Raw genomic sequence first — 13,565 nt, forward strand, 5'->3', positions numbered from 1 at the left:
CTTTCTGTTGGACAGGACCACGTCTGGTGGTGTGTTTTGGGGTGTCTGTGACCTTATTATGAATTTAGGCAGCCTCTCTGCTAATGGGTGGGGTTCTGTTCCTGTCTTGCTAGTTGTTTGGCATAGGGTGTCCAGCACTGCAGCTTGCTGGTTGTTGAGTGGAGCTGGGTCTTAGCATTGAGATGGAGATCTCTGGGAGAGCTTTTGCCATTTGATATTACATGGAGCTGGGAGGTCTCTTGTGGACCAGTGTCCTGAACTCAGCTCTCCGACCTCAGTGGCACAGGCCTGACACCCAGCTGGAGCACAAAGAACCTGTCAGCCACATGGCTGAGAAGAAAAGGAAGAAAGAAAGAAAGAAAGAAAGAAAGAAAGAAAGAAAGAAAGAAAGAAAGAAAGAAAGAAAGAAAGAAAGAAAGAAAGAAAGAAAGAAAGAAAGAAAGAAAGAAAGAAAGAAAGAAAGAAAGGAAGGAAGGAAGGAAGAAAGAAAGAAAGAAAGAAAGAAAGGAAGGAAGAAAGGAAGAAAGAAAATAAAAAGAAAGTTATTAAAATAAAAAATTTAAAAAGTTATTAAAAATAAAAAATTTTTAAAAGTAATTTAGAAAAAAGAAAGAAAGAAAGAAGAGAGCAACCAAACCAAAAAACAAATCCACCAATGATAACAAGTGCTAAAAACTATTAAAAAAAAAAACAGACAGACAGAACCCTAGGACAATGGTAAAAGCAAAGCTATATATACAAAATTACACAAAGAAGCATACACATACACACTTACAAAAAGAGAAAAAGGAAAAAAAATATATCTATATATAAAAAATAAAAAAAGAAGAGAGCAACCAAATCAATAAACAAATCTACTAATGCTAAGAAACTCTAAGTACTAAACTAAGATAAACATAAAACCAGAAACCAGTCAGTCGCATAGAGCAAACCCCAAGACTACAGTTGCTCCCAAAGTCCACTGCCTCAATTCTGGGATGATTCATTGTCTATTCAGGTATTCCACAGATGCAGGGTACATCAAGTTGATTGTGGAGATTTAATCGCTGCTCCTGAGGCTGCTGGGAGAGATTTCCCTTTCTTTGCTTTGTCCGCGCAGCTCCTGGGGTTCAGCTTTGGATTGGCCCCGCCTCTGCATGTAGGTTGCCTGATGGCGTCTGTTCCTGTCCAGACAGAACAGGGTTAAAGGAGCAGCTGATTAAGGGGCTCTGGCTCACTCAGGCCACGGGGGAGGGAGGGGTACGGAATGCAGGGCAAGCCTGCGGTGGCAGAGGCCTGTGTGACGTTGCAACAACCTGAGGTGCGACATGTGTTCTTCCGGGGAAGTTGTCCCTGGATCACAGGACCCTGGCAGTGGCGGGCTGCACAGGCTCCCGGGAAGGGAGGTGTGGATAGTGACCTGTGCTTGCACACAACCTTCTTGGTGGCTGCAGTAGCAGCCTTAGCGTCTCATGCCCGTCTCTGGTGTCCGCGCTGATAGCCGTGGCTCGCGCCTGTCTCTGGAGCTCGTTTAGGTGGTGCTCTGAATCCCGCCTCCTCACACACCCCAAAACAATAGTCTCTTGCCTCTTAGGCAGTTCCAGACTTTCTCCTGGACTCCCTCCCTGCTAGCTGTGGTGCAATAACCCCCTTCAGGCTGTGTTCACACAGCCAACCCAGTCCTTTCCCTGGGATCTGACCTCTGAAGCCTGAGCCTCAGCTCCCAGCCCCCACCCATGTCCCGGCAGGTGAGCAGACAAGCCTCTCAGGCTGGTGAGTGCTGGTCAGCAGTGATCCTTTGTGTGGGAATCTCTCCACTTTGCACTCTGCCCCTCTGTTGCTGCGCTCTCCTCTATGACTCTGAAGCTTCCCCCCACCCCGCCATCCCCCCCTCCCATCTCTGCCAGTGAAGGGGCTTCCTAGTGTATGGAAACTTTTCCTCCTTCACAGCTCCCTCCCAGAGGTGCAGGTCCTGTCCCTATTCTTTTGTCTCTGTTTTTTCTTTTTTCTTTTGCCCTACCCAGGTACATGGGGAGTTTCTTGCCTTTTGGGAAGTCTGAGGTCTTCTGCCGGCGTTCAGTAGATGTTCTGTAGGAGTTGTTCCACATGTAGATGTATTTCTGATGTATTTTTGGGGAGGAAGGTGATCTCCACGTCTTACTCCTCCGCCGTCTTGAAGGTCTCCTGTGTGGTTTTAATATACTCAGTATTTTCTAAGAACTCAACTATCATGTTAGTTGAGAGAAGATTGAAGGTTGTTTTGTATAGAAACTAACTAAGAGTAAATCCTTTCAGAAAACATGTTACTAAACAATGTTGTTCATGGTATTTGAGTTACCAACACAAACTCTTGCATTAGCCAGTCGCTGTCAACCTGACTACACCGTAGATGCAAGCATCTTGTCTGCTATTGTCTATGTGGCATCTGCATTTATTTTTTTAATTAAGTTTTTTATTTTCAGAACTTTGTAGGCTCACATGCAACTGCAAGAAATAATACAAAGAAATCCTGTGTACCCTTTACCCAGTTCCCCCCAAGTGGTAACCTCTTCCAAAACTATAGCACTGTATCACAACCAGAATATTGACACTGATACAGTCAAGATGCAGAACATTTCCATCACCACAAGGGTCCCTCACGTTGCCCTTTTATGGCCACACCCACTTCCCTCCAGCTCCCCAACCCCTGACAAACACTAATATGTTCTCTATTTTTATAATTTTGTTATTCAAAGAATGATATATAAATAGACTCTTGCAGTATGTAGACTTCAGGGATTGGCTTTTTTCACTCAGCATAATTCTTTGGAGAATCATCTACAGTGTTGCACATATGTCAATAACTGTTCTCTTTATTGCTCAGTAGTATCCCAGGGCATGGATTGCCACAGCTTGTTCTACTATTCACCCACTGAAGGACATCTGGGTTGCTTCCAGTTTTGGGTTATTGTGAATAAAGCTACTATAAACATTCATGTACAGGTTTTTTGTGTGACCGTAAGTCTCCATTTCTCTGGGATAAATGTCCAGGAGTGCAACGCTAGTTGTATGTTTAGGTTTAAAAAAAACCTGCCAAATTGCTTTCAAGTGTGACTGTACCATTTTACATTCCCACCAGCAATTTATTACTGACCCAGTTTTTCTGCATCCTCACCAGCATTTGGTGGTGTCACTAATTTTTATTTTAGCCGTTCTGATAGGTATGTAGTGACAGCTTATTGTGGCTTTAATTTGCATTTCCCTAAGGGCTAATTATGTTAACTACCTTTTCATGTGCTTATTTGCTAGCCATATATCCTCTTTGATTAAATGTTCATGTCTTTTGTCCAATTTCTAAGTACTGTTTGCTTTTTTACTGTTTAGTTTTGAGAGTTTTAAAAAATATAATCCAGATACTAGCTTTTATCATATATGTAGTTTGCAAATATTTCTCCCACTCTGTAACTTATCTTTTCATCCTCTGAACAGGGTCTTTAGGGCAAAAGTTTTTAATTTTGATGAGATCTAAGTTGTCAATTTTTCCTTTTATGCGTCATGCTTTTGGTGTCAAATCTAAGAACATTTGCCTAATCCTAGACCCAAATATTTCCCCTTATTTTTCTCTAAAAGTTTTATAATTTTACATCTCACATTTAAGCCCATGATCCATTTTTATAACAGGTAGGGCGAGGTTCATTTTTTTGCCCCTGGATGTCCAATTGTTCCATTACCATTTGGTGTAAATACTATCTTTACCTCACTGAATTGTTTTTGCTGCTTTGTCAAAAATCATACTTGTGTCAGTCTATTTCTGGGTTCTCTATTTTGTTCTACTTATCTATGTCTAACCTTCAACAAATACTACACAGTCTTAATTATTGTACCTACGTAGTAAGTCTTGAAATTGGGTAGATCGATTCCTTCCATTTTTTCTTCTCTTTCAAAATTTTAATTTAGTTATTCCAGTTCCTTTGCTTTTCCATATAAATTTTAGAATAATCTTGTCCTATCTATAAAAGATCTTTCTGGAATTTTCACAGGAATCGCATTAACCTTATGTATCAATTTGGAAGAAATTGACATATTTACTATGTTGAGACTTCCGATTTATGAACATAATATGCCTTTACATTTATTTATATCTTATTTGATTTCTCTCATAAACATTGTGTAGTTTACAGCATACAAAGTCCTATACATGATTTGTTAGACTTACACCTAAATATTTTAGTTTCCATTGAAATATTGTAAATGGTGTTGTATTTTTAATTTCAATGTTTGGGTGTTCATTTCAAGTCCATGTATATGTAGAAATACAATTGATTTTTTATGTTTGTCTTGTATTCTGCCATCTTAATTAACTCACTCTAGGAGTTTTTAAAAAATATTCCTTCGGATTTTCTATGTAGATAATCATGTCAAATGACTTTCGTCAAATAATTTTTCAGCATTGATTGAGAGGAACATGTGATTTTCTTCCTTTATGCTGTTAATATGGTGGATTACAGTGATTAGTTTTCTTAAATTGAATAAGACTTGTATGCATGGGGGGAATGAACCCTACATGGCATCTTTATCTGGATTTGTTGTCAAGATGATACTAGGCTCATAAAATGAATTGGGAAATGTTCTCACTTATTCTATTTTCTGGAAGTGATTGTGTATAATTAGTGTTAATTCTTCTTTAAGAGAAGAATTCTCTTGGTAGAATTCTCCAGTGAAATCATCTGGGCCTGGGGATTTCTTTAGGGGAAACTTTTAAGTTACAAATTATATTGCCTTAAAAGTAAAATTATCTATTTCATATTGGGTGAGTTGTGATAGCTTATATATTTTAAATTAGTGGTCAATTTCATCTAGTTGTAAAAATTTATGCATATTGAGTTTTTCCTAGTATTCCTTTCTTATTATTTTGATGTCTGTACGGTCTGTAGTGATATTTCTGTTTCATTCCTGATACTGGTAATTTGCTCTCTATTTTTTTCTCAGTCTTCCTAGAGATTCGTCAATTTTGTTGATCTTTTTAAATAACCACTCCTTGTCTTTGTTGATTTTTCTCAATTTTTATTTTCCATTTTCAGTTTCAGTTATGTCTGCTTTTATCTGCATTATTTCCTTCCTCCTGCTAGCTTTGGATTTATTTTGCTCTTCTTTTTCTAGGTTCCTGAGATAGGAGCTTAGATTAATGAATTGAGACTTTTCTTCTTTTCTAATGTATGCATTTGGCATTATACATTTTCCTCTCAGCACTATGTTAGCTGTATCCCCCAAATTTTGAAATGTAGTATTTTAATTTTCATTCATTTTAATATGTTTTCAAAAATTTCCTTGAAACTTTATATATGGCCCATGGATTATTTAGAAGTTTGTTATTTAGTTTTTGGAGAATTTCTGATTATTTTTATGTTATTAATTTGCAGTTGGACTCCATTGTGGTCAGAGAACATACTGTATGACACCAATTCTTTTAAATTTATCGATTTTTTTATGGCCCAGGATATGGTCTATCTTGGTATATGTTTTATGGACTCTTGGAAAGAATACATGTTCTGCTGTGTGATGAGGGGGTCTATGAATGTCATTTAGATCCTGTTGTTTGATAATGTTGTTGAGTTCTTCTCTACCCTTGCTGACTTTTTGTCTAGTTTTTCTATCAGTTGTCGAGAGAGGGATATTGAAGTCTCCACCTATACTTGTGAATTAGTCTATTATTTCTTTCAGTTTTATCATTTTTTGGTATATTTTGTGACTCTGTTGTTTGCTGCATACACATTTAGAATTACTGCGTCTTCTTGGTGGATTGGCCCTTTTATTATTATATAATGTCTCTCTCCATTTCTGGCAATTGTTTTTTGCTGTGATCCTACTTTATCTTATATTTATATAGCCATTCCTGCTTTTCTTTGATTGATGTTTACATGATATATCTTTTTCTATCTTTTTCCTTTCGACCTGCCTATATTGTCATATTTGAAGTGAAATTATTTTAGACAGCATATAGTTAGATCATGTTTTTAATAGACTCTACCAATCTCTATTATTATTGGTATATTTAAATCATTTCCATTTAATGGAATTATTGATATGTTTGCTTAAGTCTACCATTTTGTTGTTTTGTTTGTTTTCTCTTTTTTTTTCTTTCTCTGTTTTTGTTTTCTGACTTTCTGTGGGTTACTTGAGCATTTTTTTTTTTTTTTAGAATTCCACTTTGATTTATCTATAGAGATTTTGAGTCTATCTCTTTGTATACCTTTTTGATGGTTGCTTTATATATTACATTACATATAATAACTTAGCACAATCTACTGGTGTTGTCATTTTACCAGTTCATTGAAGTAGAGAAACCTGGCCTCTCTTTACATTCCTTTACCTTCTCCCATTTATAATATAATTGTATTAAAATTTCCTCTATATATGTTTAAAATCACATCAGACAGTGTCGTAATTTTTGCTTCCACCATCAAACAATTTAGAAAAATCAAGAGGAGAAGGAAAATCTCTTTTATTTACTCGTTTGTTTGTTCCTCCTTATAGGTGTTCCAAGATTCCTTCTTTTATCATTTTCTCTCTAAATGAAGAACTTTCTTAGCTAAAGAAAGGGTAGATTTATTTTAGTGTAGATCTACTGGTGACAATTCTTGGTTTTCTTTCATCTGAAAACGTTTTGATTTCCCCTCCAATCCTGAAGAATATTTTTTATTGTATGCAGTTCTTTACTTTCAGCACTTGAAAAATATTATGCCACTTCTTTCTGGCTTTCATTGTTTCTGATGAGAAATCTGCAGTCATTCACTTTGCTTTTCCCCTGTAGGTAAGGTGTTGTTTTCTCTGGCTACTTCCAAAATTTATTTTGTTTTTGTTTTTAGTTTTCAGAAGTTTTATTTGGATATGTCTTAGCATGCATTTCCTTGGATTTATCTTCTTTGGCATTTACTCCACTTCTTGACTCTATAGGCCAAATCTCTTGCCAAATTTGGAAAGTTTTCTGTGTTATTTCTTCAAGTACTTTTTCAGCCCCACTCTCTTCCTTCTGGGACTCTGATGCCACAAATGTTAGACCATTTGTTATAATCTTGTAGGTCCCTGAGGCTCTGTTCATTTTTTTCTAGTCTATTTTCTCTCTATGGATTATTTCTATTTTCCTGTCTTCAACTCATTTCTTCCTCTGTATCCTCCATTCTATTGTTGAGGCCACCCACCAAAGTGTTTGTTTCAGTTACAGTATTTTTCAGTTCTAAAATTTCTGTCTGGTTCTTCTTTATATCTTGTATTTCTTGGCTGAGGATTTCTTTTTTTCTTTTTCATTTGTTTTAAGTGTGACCATAATCGATTGCCAAAGCATTTTTATCATAGCTTCCTTAAAATCTTTTTCAAATAACTCTAACATCTCTGTCATCTTTATATTGTCATCTATTGATTTTTTTCATTCAATTTGAGATCTTCCTGGTTCTTGATGTGATGAATGACTTTTCATTTTAACCTGGACGTTTTTGTATTATGTTATGAAACTCTGGATCTTATTTGAATCTTCTGTTTTAGCTGGCTTTCTCTGACACTCTTGGCAGGGAAAGGAAAGAGGTGATGCTGTATTACCGTCACATGGAAATAGAAGTCCAGTATCTCCACTCAGTCTCTACTGACACTTGTGGTATGAGGCTCCTTATTATTGCTGCATGTGGGAGAGAGTTCTAGCTTCCCACCTGGTCACCACTGACCCTGGTGGAGTTTGGAGATGTTAGGTCTCAAATCCCAGGATGAAAACCCCAGGTTCCTACTTGGCCTTCTCTGACCCCACACTTCTGGTAGTGTTGGGACACATCATTACAGCTTCACAAGGATAGAAATCTAGGCTTCCTTTTTGGTCTTTGCTGGCATGGGTAATGTTTACTGTGGTTTTTCATTAAAATAGAGCAGTTATTGTGTAAAAATTTTCTGTCTTGCTGGGCTGCCCCTTTCCTGGTCCTTTGGTTGGAGAGAGCAGGCTTTTGTTATTGGTAGTTTTTATTTGTTCCCGTTGACATTTCAAGATTTTCAGCTTCTTCAGCTCCAACTCTGGGATATGTGAGGCAAAAAGAAATCCCAGAGAATTTACCACCATGTTGTCAATCCTTGGGTCTCAAGGCACGATGCCAGTCTGGTTTCTCTTCATCTTTCAGACTCATCTTTTGTTTGTTTTACATATTACATGCAGAGTTTTTAGTTGCACTTAGTGTGAGGAGTAGGGAAAAGTATGTGTACTCCATCTTCGCAGAAGCAGAAGTCTCCAAAAATTTTTTTTAAAACATACTGTATTAGTCAGTTCTCCAGAGAAACAAAACCAATAGGGTATGTGTGGTGTGTGTGTGTGTGTGTGTGTGTATGTGTGTGTGTGTATATGGGGTATGTGTGTGTGTGGGGGAGAGAGAGAGAGAGAGAGAGAGGGAGACATGAGACATATTAATTTTATGGAATTGGCTCATGTTTTTGTGATCATCACAATTGTGTATATTGGCAATTCCAAAATCTGCCTGGCAGGTTGGTAGGCTGGAGACCCTGTTGATGTTGCAAACTCAAGTCCCAAGGCAGTCTGGAGACAGAATTCCTTCTTCCTTGGTGGACTTCAGTCTTTGTCTTTTAAGGCTTTCAACTGATTGGATGAGGCCCACCTACATTATAAAAGGTCACCTGCTTTACTCAAAGTCTACTGATTTAAATATTAATCTTATCTAAAAAATACCTTTGCAGCAGCATCTAGACTGATATTTGACCAAATATCTAGGTACTGTGAACAAGGTGACATATAAAATTAACCATTACAACCTTATTTTATTATAAAGCAATTTTGTCTAATTTCTCCCTTATAATAAAGTTAGAGAATATTATTGATTCTTGAAAGATATATATTGTTGGGTTCTATTACCTGATTTCATTTCAGGATAATAAAGGGGACATTGTAAAGCATTAGTTATAAAGATGGTGTTTGTCTGATAAGGTTGAAAACCACCACCTTTGAGCAATCTCAGTCTGGCCTACTTCCCCAAGTTACATGTTCAAGTTACATAGGTATTTGGTCAAATTCTATGATATTGCTGTTTTTATGATCAAATGGTTATATATTAGCAATTTTATTATGTTTAATCAAGTATCAGTATATAAACCAGAAGGAACAGGAGTAGATCAGGCACAATTTTGTAAGAGTGCTGCTCATCCAAGCTGTACACCAGAATATTGATTTCCAGAGTCCACTGGTCCTCTAGTTCAAGTCCTTTTCTGGAACTATTCTTGATCCTGTCTTGCTTAGGATTTAATAAAGACAATGGTCACACCCTATGGAATGAACTAAACAATTGAATATATACACACAACCACCAACATTTAAATGTCATGTCCAGCTCCCACTCCTTCTCATTAGGACATGAGTGAGGTTGTTAGACAAGAACCTGTTCAGTTCTCTTTGGCTGGTGGTTCTTGGTCATAAGTCTCTGTTTTGCCACATAGTAAGCCTCTCTCTTATGGTTATCGTTTATTGAGGGTCTACTTTTGTGACTTGCATCTGATTTTCAGTGTCTCTATCTCTAAATATAACAGAGTAAAGTAGAAATCAGTGTTGCTTTTTTAACATGCAGTTAAGTACCTGTTGAGCCCACTCTGTGCACCAGGGTCTTCAACCTCTGCCTTCTTCAAAGTTCATACTTTAAGTCAGATCAATCTTAGTTCTGTAGCTCTTACTCTCTAATATATAAAACACTGCACAGATCTAGCCATAATCTAAGATAGTAGTCTGAAAAGATGACCGTTATAGCAACTTGTGGATGATTTTGTATTCACCTTTGGGTTCAGCATGGTACTTTATCGATGGGGATACAGCATGGTACTTTATCGATGGGGGTAATGAATTTAGTTGTCTGTGTCTCTGTGTGTGTGTGTGTGTGTGTGTGTGTGCACGCTATGACTTTTGGTTAAAAAAAAAGAATGGCTTTCAGATTTAAACCTGCATAAACATTTTTCTCCCATTATTCAAAAGAAGTTTTATTATGGTTACTTCCCATAATATTATCAAATTCCATGTCACATCTTAGCTAGGGCATGAGTTATCTGAGTCCTCCTCCCCAACTATATCATCCCCACTTGTGTATGAACCACATAGATGCTCCTTCTATTTCTGGATGTCCTAAGCATGAAAGTGTGGCATAGAGGATAGAGGGCAGGTGACCAGATGGCTCAGGCCATAACCAGTGCTATCAACAGATGGGGATTTTGTGGCTTCCCACCAGACACCTGGGAGCTTCTGAAACATCAAGAAAACTTTATTTTGTTAGGAAAACTTTAAGCATACAAGGTATAATGAACATCCATCATTGAGCTTCAACAATCATCAACTCATTGCCAATCTTCTTTCATCTCTCCTTCCTTTCCTCAAATGGATTCTTTTGAAGCAAATCCCAGACATCAGGTCTTTTATCTGTAAATACTTCAGCTCATATACCTAAAAGACAAGGCTTTTAGAAAAAAACAAATAACCACACTTACTATTATCAAACTTAAAAATATTAACAATAAAATCTTAATATTATCAGTGTTCTTATTTCCTCCACCATCTCATAATTCCATTTTATGCTTGCTTGGTTTGAATCAGGATCCAGAAAAAAGTCCACACATTGGTTTATGAGTCTCCTAAGCCTCTTTTCATCCACAAACTTCTCCCTCTTCTACTTTTTCTGTTGAAGATCTAAGTTATTCATCCTGTTTGTCACATTTTAGATTTTGCTGATTGCATCCCCATGGTGTCATTTGACATGTTCTTCCATCTGTAGTCTTTCTTGTAAAATGGTAGATCATTAGACTTGATTATAAACAGATTGGCTTCTTTTTGGCAAGAATATTTCACAGGTGGTATTATGTACTTTCATCAGGAGACACATAATGTCTTGTTCTCTCTTTCTATGCTATTAAAATTAATCAGTGGTTTCAGATGTTGTTAGCCTGATTCATCCATTATTAAGTTCCTTATCAGCTCTTCACCTAATGCTTTTATCAGACATTAATGATCAGCAGCAGTTGCAAAACGGTGAACTCCTTCTATCATTTCTTCTTTTATTGGCTGGAATACATCTACAAAGAGAAACTTCCTTTCATCAGTGATTTGGTTAATCCGAGGTACAGTTCATATAGGACACACATGTTTGATTCTTTCCCTTTGTTTACCAGTTTTAGAATAACAAATTGACATTCTATTAGCCTACAAAGGTAAAATAAGATTGAGGTTTTGTCTTATTTTGTTTGTTTGCTTAACATTATGACTCATGGATTAAACATGTTTGATATGCTTCAATCAGTTTTAATCATTATTCTTCTTGATGCTTAATTTGTATTATCTTTGGTCAGTTGGAGCCTTCTCAAGTTGGCTCCTGAGTCCTTTTGGCCCAACCTTAGTAGTCATGATCACGTCCTTGTTCTCAGACTTGACAGATTCCAGGTTCCTCTTGTTCATTTCCTGCATCAGACAGGATTCAGTCACTTTTTTCAAGGATGCTGGTTCCTTTGGTGGAAAATGGAATTTAGAGACCAAAATCTGAACATTAGTGGTATTCATTGCTCCTTGGTTGGTTACTGTTTTTAGACCTTTGCTAGTGAACCAGAGCTAGAAAATTCTTTTTTTTTTAAATTAATTAATTTATTTATTTATTTTGGGTTTCATTGGATCTTTGTTGCTGCACGTGGGCTTTCTCTAGTTGTGGAGAGTGGGGGCTACTCTTTGTTGTGGTGCACGGGCTTCTCAGTGTGGTGGCTTCTCTTGTTGCAGAGCACAGGCTCTAGGCGCACAGGCTTCAGTAGTTGTGGCACGCAGGCTCAGTAGTTGTGGTGCAGGGCGCACAGGCTTCAGTAGTTGTGGCACGCAGGCTCAGTAGTTGTGGTGCAGGGGCTCAGTTGCTCCACGGCATGTGGGATCTTCCCAGACCAGGGCTCAAACCCATGCCCCCTGCATTGGCAGGCGGATTCTTAACTACTGCATCACAGGGAAGTCCCCTTTTTTTTTTTTTTAAAGAAAACACATCATGAGTTTATACTGATATTTTCAAATTTCAATTTAGGATCACAAAGATTTTACATTAAGTCTTGATTCCTAACAATATTAGTATAATTACTTATTTACTTCATCCATATATATATATTTATGCATGATTATTAACAGTTAAGATTTCCTTGTAGCTAATTTTTGTCCTTGGGATATATCCCAAAAGAAATGTTCAATAAAATTATTGTGTTTTAAAAACATTTGCAGTTATACCTCTTTGTATGAATAAGTCACCAGCTCAGTACACGGATTTATTTCTTCCAATTTGCTTTTCTATTTTTATAAATTACTTTATAAATGTTCCTTTTATTTCATTTTATGTTCATGTAAAACATTTGCACAGCTGTAAAGTCAAATTTCAAAAACAGGGTACATTCAGAGAAATATAATTTCCATCCCTGTCCCTTCCACTATGTTTCTTCCTTCTCCAATAGGTAACCATATAAATATTCTAGTTTTTAAAATGTATTCTTCAATAATTTTTCTGCATATAATAATGAATTCTGGAGGTCATCTCTAGCAGTGTATAGATATATTTCTAATTGCTCTTACCTTCATAGTACCCTATTGAATGGAAGTACCATAGTTTATACACTTATTTTATACAATCCCATTGATGGACATTGAGTTGTTTCCTGTTTTTTGCTACGAATAGCCTTGTACATATATTTTTCATATTTTGGCAATATGTCTTTAGGAAAGATTTCTAGAGGAAAGATTTCTGGTCAAACACTTATGTAATTTTGCTAGTATTTCCAACAGTCTTTCCATAGGGTTGTAACACTTGTTTTACTCCCATAGCAATTAGTTTGTTGTCAAACTTTTGGATTTTTTGTCCGCTAATAGGTAAGAAATTATAATCAGTATAATTTTCATTTACATTTCTCTTATTATGAAGAAGGTTGAGCATTGTACATGTGTGTGAGGGCCATTTGCATTTCTTTTCTGACATACCTGTTCATAATTCTTGTCCATTTTTCTGTGAGGTTTTTGGTGTTTTTCTTCTTTCTTTTTAGAATCTCTTTTTTTCATAGTTGTCGTTTGGCCCTTATTCCTTATTAATGGTGTTTTTGTTTCTTTGTTTTTGCTATGCAAAATTTTTCTCTCATTTATACACTGTCAGATTTGTTAGACTTTTCCTTATTGCTTTTGGATTTCAAGTCATAGTTTAGGAAAGTTTTCTCTGCTCTGTAATTTTCAGGAATTCAGCCATTTCCCATATATATTTTATATGATTTATTCCATTATTATTCCATATTATTAAATATTCCATTTAATCTCTGAGCTATTTGGAATGTTTCTTAGTATCCAGGGTGAGAGACAGATTCAGTTTTCTTTTCTTCCCTATGGCTATGCAGTTATCCCAACACCATTTATTTAAAAAGTCTATCTTTTAAGATGCCTCCTTTAGTATATACTAAATTTCTATGAGGAATTAATCCCATTTTTGGATTTTAGATTCTGTTCTATTAGTCTGCCTATCCAGTACTAATTCTACACTGTTTTTTTTAAATGACGAAGACTTTGAAATACGTCTTTATATTTGGTAAGG

The sequence above is a fragment of the Eubalaena glacialis genome, chromosome 2 (genome assembly GCF_028564815.1).
Source record: "Eubalaena glacialis isolate mEubGla1 chromosome 2, mEubGla1.1.hap2.+ XY, whole genome shotgun sequence".
NCBI classification, from domain to species: domain Eukaryota; kingdom Metazoa; phylum Chordata; class Mammalia; order Artiodactyla; family Balaenidae; genus Eubalaena; species Eubalaena glacialis.